The sequence below is a fragment of the Falco rusticolus genome, chromosome Z (assembly GCF_015220075.1).
Source record: "Falco rusticolus isolate bFalRus1 chromosome Z, bFalRus1.pri, whole genome shotgun sequence".
NCBI classification, from domain to species: domain Eukaryota; kingdom Metazoa; phylum Chordata; class Aves; order Falconiformes; family Falconidae; genus Falco; species Falco rusticolus.
In genome coordinates, this window is record NC_051210.1 from 53841772 (window position 1) to 53847492 (window position 5721).

At 37.4% G+C, this 5721-nt stretch overlaps 1 long non-coding RNA gene across 1 annotated transcript; it reads right to left on the minus strand.

The window, feature by feature from the left end:
• Window positions 1–516: 516 nt before the first annotated feature.
• Window positions 517–5376, minus strand: LOC119141474. Its single transcript, XR_005101931.1, has 2 exons — window positions 5022–5376; window positions 517–828 (listed from the first exon to the last, which is right to left on the minus strand). It is a non-coding gene; the product is annotated as an uncharacterized LOC119141474 (long non-coding RNA).
• Window positions 5377–5721: the final 345 nt, after the last annotated feature.

Sequence of the window (5721 nt, forward strand, 5' to 3'; positions counted from 1 at the left end):
AAAATATAGCAGAGTACCAGTTTAGCTCTAAATTCCCATTTGCTGCTCAGTGAGATGTACTCAAAGCAGAACACAGCCCCTCGGTCATGGATATTTATAAATAAGAGTCCTGACAAAGGGTTGGATTGCTTCTGCAATTACCTTCTCAGACAAGACTTTGAGAAGAGGAAGTTGTAAGCACAATATCTGCCCATTTTCTGTGCAGCACTCATGTGACTTCACTGAGCTTTGAGAGTTTTATATGCATAAAAGACAATCCCAGGATGACAACAAGGTGAAGGTGAATATTCAAACAAGAATCAAGAATGCAGATATTTTTTTTTTTAGGTTTGGGACAAACCCATTTTATTTGGGCTTGCACAGCTGGCATGGCTTCTGACTTTTTTAACCAGATCAAAATCTTAGGATGTCATAGCAATACTTAATAGGACCAGAATCTCAACACAGAACTTCAGTTAAAATGAGTGAACCAGCTCACTATGGAGGGTTTTGAAAGCACGCACTGCTGCATTAGTGTTACTGTGCTCATACCTTTTATTTACTTTTTAAAAGAAGCAAATTCCTCATTTGATCTTGGAGCCTATTGCTACAAGCAATAATCTTTTGCAGCTGAGCCACAGCTAACATGCCTTTTACTCTTTTGTCTTTGTGTCTCTTTTATCGCTTCAGTGTGCTTGTCCATGTGTTGCAAAGTACAGATGGTGAAATGCTTTGGGTCATGCGGTGTTGTCTGTTAATTCTTTTGTGAGCTGTGGCGCCAGCTAATCCCCATTTTTCAGTTTCTGATGTGTTCTGTCCAATCACTTTCTTCTGGTTTAATCATTATGCCTGAAATAAAGAGTGGCTTTTAACAGCTAAAAGTCAAAGGCATTGAGCCAAATTGTTCTTCTACAGACATCCATGCAATTAATTGGCTTCAGTGATACTAAAAAGAATAGCAGAAAGGAAAATTTACTCACCATTTTACATAATGATAAAGTCCTTACAACTTACTACAGCATCTACAGAAGAGTGCAGGCTCCAAACAGATGCTCAAAGGTACTTGATGTGATATTTTAGTATAAAGAACAAAGGGAAGGAAACAGTGAGTGACAGAGAAGCAAGTAATGTTAGTAGGGGTGACAGGTGCAGGAAATGGTATATGGTGTTGCAGTAAACATTGTAAAGTACTCTTTTGGCCCCAGACTTAACAGTATGAAGAGTATTAACCTGGGGGAAGAAGATGAGTAGGGAATTGCGTGCCTAAGTTAATTGTAGAACTGGTGAACCTGATTAGAACAAAACAGTAAGATTACTAAAACACACAATTGAGTCCTGATGTTGGGCTGCGTCCAAATACTGTGCTTTCCAAAATGTAGCTTGATAATGAAACGTGACAGTCTATGCATTTCAAAGGTATAGCCAAACAGAAGCTAAGCCTTCTCACAGTGTAGTGTCATCTTTTGTGATCTGCTCCTAAATGTGGTGGGCAGTGAGTGGTGTTTGTGTCAAATACAGGATATCTCCACTAACATGGCTTAGGTCAGTCCAACAGCTTGCTCCTGCTGAGATGAGGATGCATTTCTTTCACACACGTGCACCCTCCCCACCACCCAACTTCTTATATCACTTACCTTATATCACTTACATCAGCTCTGCAGCGTACTAGACCCCCACCCTATTTAAGCAGACTCAGCTTATTAATCAAGTGATTAAAAAAAAAAGATAAATTCCTGATAAATTAGGATGCTGAATCTATTCATAGAAGGTGCCTTTCAGTGCACAGAGATGTCACAAAAGCACTAGGCACCTGGTGTGAACAGAAGAGAGTATGTGAGATCTTTCATTTTCACTAGTGACCAGTTCAAGCCATTGCTGGTTACGTGGTTCTCATTGCCCATTGGTTCTCATCTGCATCCTTTTGTTAGTACAACTTTTCATTTGCTTGCCTCTTCATGTCTTTCTATGAAGTTTAAAAATAAATTTTAAAATAGCACTTTTCTGAATAATTTCCTTCCATGTTAAAGGAGTTAACTGCATGAACAATATGTGAGATACTCTTAAGAAATCTGATTAATGAAGCGTCTCACACACTGCAACCACAACTGGATAAAAAGGGGGGTAAGTCCTGTAATACTTGTAGCCTGTGCTTCTCTGCTTTCCAGTTTAAAAGGCATTCTGGGAATTCCTACATTCTTTAGAAAAAGCACTGCTAATAGTATCCAGCTGTAGACAGAAATACCTTTTTTCTCTTCCTTTTTTGGTGTTCTTGCTGAGAGAGATGTCACATGAATGCACTTTGAATTCATACAGAAATTAAATGAGCTGCTGTGAGCTTCCCGTCTTCCCTAACGTCTTACAACCCCAGCTTTCTTTGCCTCCCTGTCACGTTGCTGTGGACATTCCTATGTAACAGCAGTTACTGTACCCTGCAACACTGCTACTTATCTGCAGTTGCATCCACACAATGAACCTGGTAAGCCAGGAAAAAAAAAAAAAAAAAAGGAGGAGAAAAAAAAAAAAAAGGGAAGGCAAGCTTACAAACAGATGGGTTAATTTACAGCTGGGTTCACAAAAAAAGAAATTCAAGTGACTGGACCTAACTCTGGCAAAACAAAAACTCTTGCACAATAAAGTCCATTTTCTCAACTCCAGCCAAAACTATTGAAAGACACTTCAGGCATTTTAGGTTACTACTCTATATAAGTTTTTCATAAATGGAAATCCTAACACTGGCTGGAATTTCAATAGATAACATGTGTGGATCTAACACCTTGTGGCTGCTGTTCCTCCCTCTCTCACTTCAAGACACTCCCACCACTTACTAGATGACTTTGTTAGCCGATCAAACTTATTAACTAAGCAGAAAACTAATCCAGAAAAAGAAAGATGGTTTCCTGTAAGATTAGCGAGATGAAATAGTTCATCATCCAAGGGAGGAGGGGGAAATTCACAAATGAAACTGAAGAGATGGAGAAAAGAGAAGGAGAGATAGTTTCCTCTTTCTTGACAACTGTGAGAAACCGTAGTGCTAGAGATAAGACTATTCATGTCTTATGAACAAATAATTTACAGTTACCTTCAAAAAAATCTGTAATGCTGACTTATGTACCAATACAATATTATAGTATGTACCAATGCAATATGTACAGTAGGACACTAAAGCTAGCTTTCCCAAATAGCAAAGCAGTGGTGAAATCTAATACTACAAGTAGCATAAGAGGAAGGCAGTAATCATAACTAGTCTTGCTAGGTATTGGTTATTAGATGAGGTTTTTTTAAAAGCAGACATTATAGTTATTTCTTTAGAGACCCATGTGAATTGAAATTCACATCTATGGTTTTGAACAAAAGAAGGTGGCTTAATCAGTGCCATTATTTTGATCCACAAAATTAGAATACAAAAATGGGAGCTATTAAGTAGTTTATAGGTAAAGATGTATAAACACAGGAGATGAAATGTAAATAAGGAGTGCATGATTGTGCTCATTCAGGTCTCAGACTCCTACCTGCGAGGAGGAAAGAAGATAAATGTGGTTAAGCAAAGGAAATAACAGAGCAAGATGAAAGCTGCTTTAAAAAACTTTGAAGAGAACAAAAGGGAAATGGGGACAAGCAGAGCAGAACTGAGAAACCAAAAGAAGGAAAAGGAAAGGTATATAAGGCGGAAAAAAGAAAAAGATAATGAAGATTTGTAGAAGCTAGACTCTGAAATGCACTGATAATTTTCCCAGCTCAGGCATGGAAAGCCAGTCTTTGAAATCATCTGATTACTAGGATCCTTTCTGCTGCCGTGGGCTGTAGCTGCTGCTTGCAAGCCTGAACAGAGTTTGGAGGATGGAGCACCAATCTGCTACTTCTGCACAAAAGCACTGGTTACAGGAAAAGACTGACATTACAGCAAGTAACTTTCTTCCCTGTTTGGCTGAGTTCATGCCAGAAGGAAGAAGGATTTTAAGATCTTTTTTCAATATCCTTCCTGTTAACATGGATAGAAATGTACAAATATTAAATCTCTTTCTTGCCTAGTTGATTTCTTCATCTCTTCCCATCATCTGTTTATAACTCATGGCGATTTTTAATACTTCTGGCTTTTTCGTTTTTGTCATCTGAAGCTCAACAGACTTCAAAGTATAATTAAGTCCATTTCATAGGTACATATGTTTTACCAAAAGTTATGATCACTGGTAGAAGAAAATTCCACCCTTAAGAAAAAGTTGAAAATGTTCAATTTTGCAGTTAGACACTCTGATAGCAACCTCTCTTCAGTTGTGAGAAACTGGAAATGCTTTTGTCTTACTGGGCTCTAGCACCAAGTCTTGGCCTGTTTAAATGATCTAGAGGTCTAAAGATAGGTAGGACAACATAACCATGTCCATTACAGCAGAATGTAAAGGTATAAAAGCATGGGAAACAAGTTGCACTTGTCACGTGAGACCATCATGGGAAGGGAGATACTCAGCTTCTTATTTTTTATTTAGTGGGGAAGAAATGTTAGTAACTATCTACAAAGAGAAAAATATTCTATTCCATATAAAGTAAAAAACAGCAGTAGTGTGTACTGTACTGTTAGGGAATAAGTTATTAGGAAAAGCATATGAGATATGGAAGATAGAATGGTAATGATTTCATTTTCAGAGATTTTTGTGCAGTGGAGAAGTAAAAGAAAGACACTTTGCTAATAAATAGAAATATTTGTACCACTACTAAATACCAATTTTGTATCTATTTATCTAAAAATTCATGTCATTCAACAGTCCTGGTTAAAACAAAAGTACAAAAAATTGTGCCATATTTCAGAATAAAACTGACCAAGTTGAAAGATGATCAGTATGAAAATAGTGCTTTTCATTGTTATTTCTAAAAACAGCTATAGAACAAATGTTTCTCACACAGTTTATTGTTATTTTTTAAACTGGCAGGGTATCTGCCACAGCTCTGTGAACTATTTGTGTATATCTCTGAACCAATCATAAGTGACACTCAAATTTAACATTCTTTATTTTCACAATCCCAAGCACCTGCTGATAATATTTACTTACCAGGGAAGCTGGCAGATCCCCTCCCACCAAAATGGCCTTTCTACAGCCCTTTAGCTCCCTGACACCCTCTAAAACTGGCAAAGAGGAGTACGGAGATTTATCAGAAGGCAAAGATCATGAAGAGGGTTAGGGTTTATTCAACCCGTAACAAGTGTACAGGAAGTAGTTCACAACCAAACAGTATCTGTTCCTAACTTTGCTATCAAAACAAGTTCACCAAGTTCTGCAGGGCAGAGAAGCATATAGTGAAATATCATTGGATCATTGCGGGGGGGACGACACAGACATGGACATGGGGGGACAGGGATGAGGGGACACAAGGGGTATTTGATTTTACATTAACTTTTTACTTCTTGCTAAGCATTATGTGTAAAGTTCTCAAAAGTTCTCTGTTAAGTACAATCACATGACTGACAGTATGTTGGCCTGCATCAAGTCTTTCTTAAGCGAAAAGCTTTTGAAGATTTCTATTCATGAGAGAGCTGGTAAAAGAATTACTAGTTTTACATTATTTGTTAGTAAATAATTTACTTTATTTTGTAGTGCAGCAAATAAATTTATGCAAATAGTTAAGGTACTCACAGGGACAGTCATGAAATTTTTATGTTCTTATCGAGGATGTATCTGCATTGACTTTTGAAAGAAACTAAAACTTCAGATGAGTAAAATTATTTTAGAAGGAAACAGAATCCTTAAAACT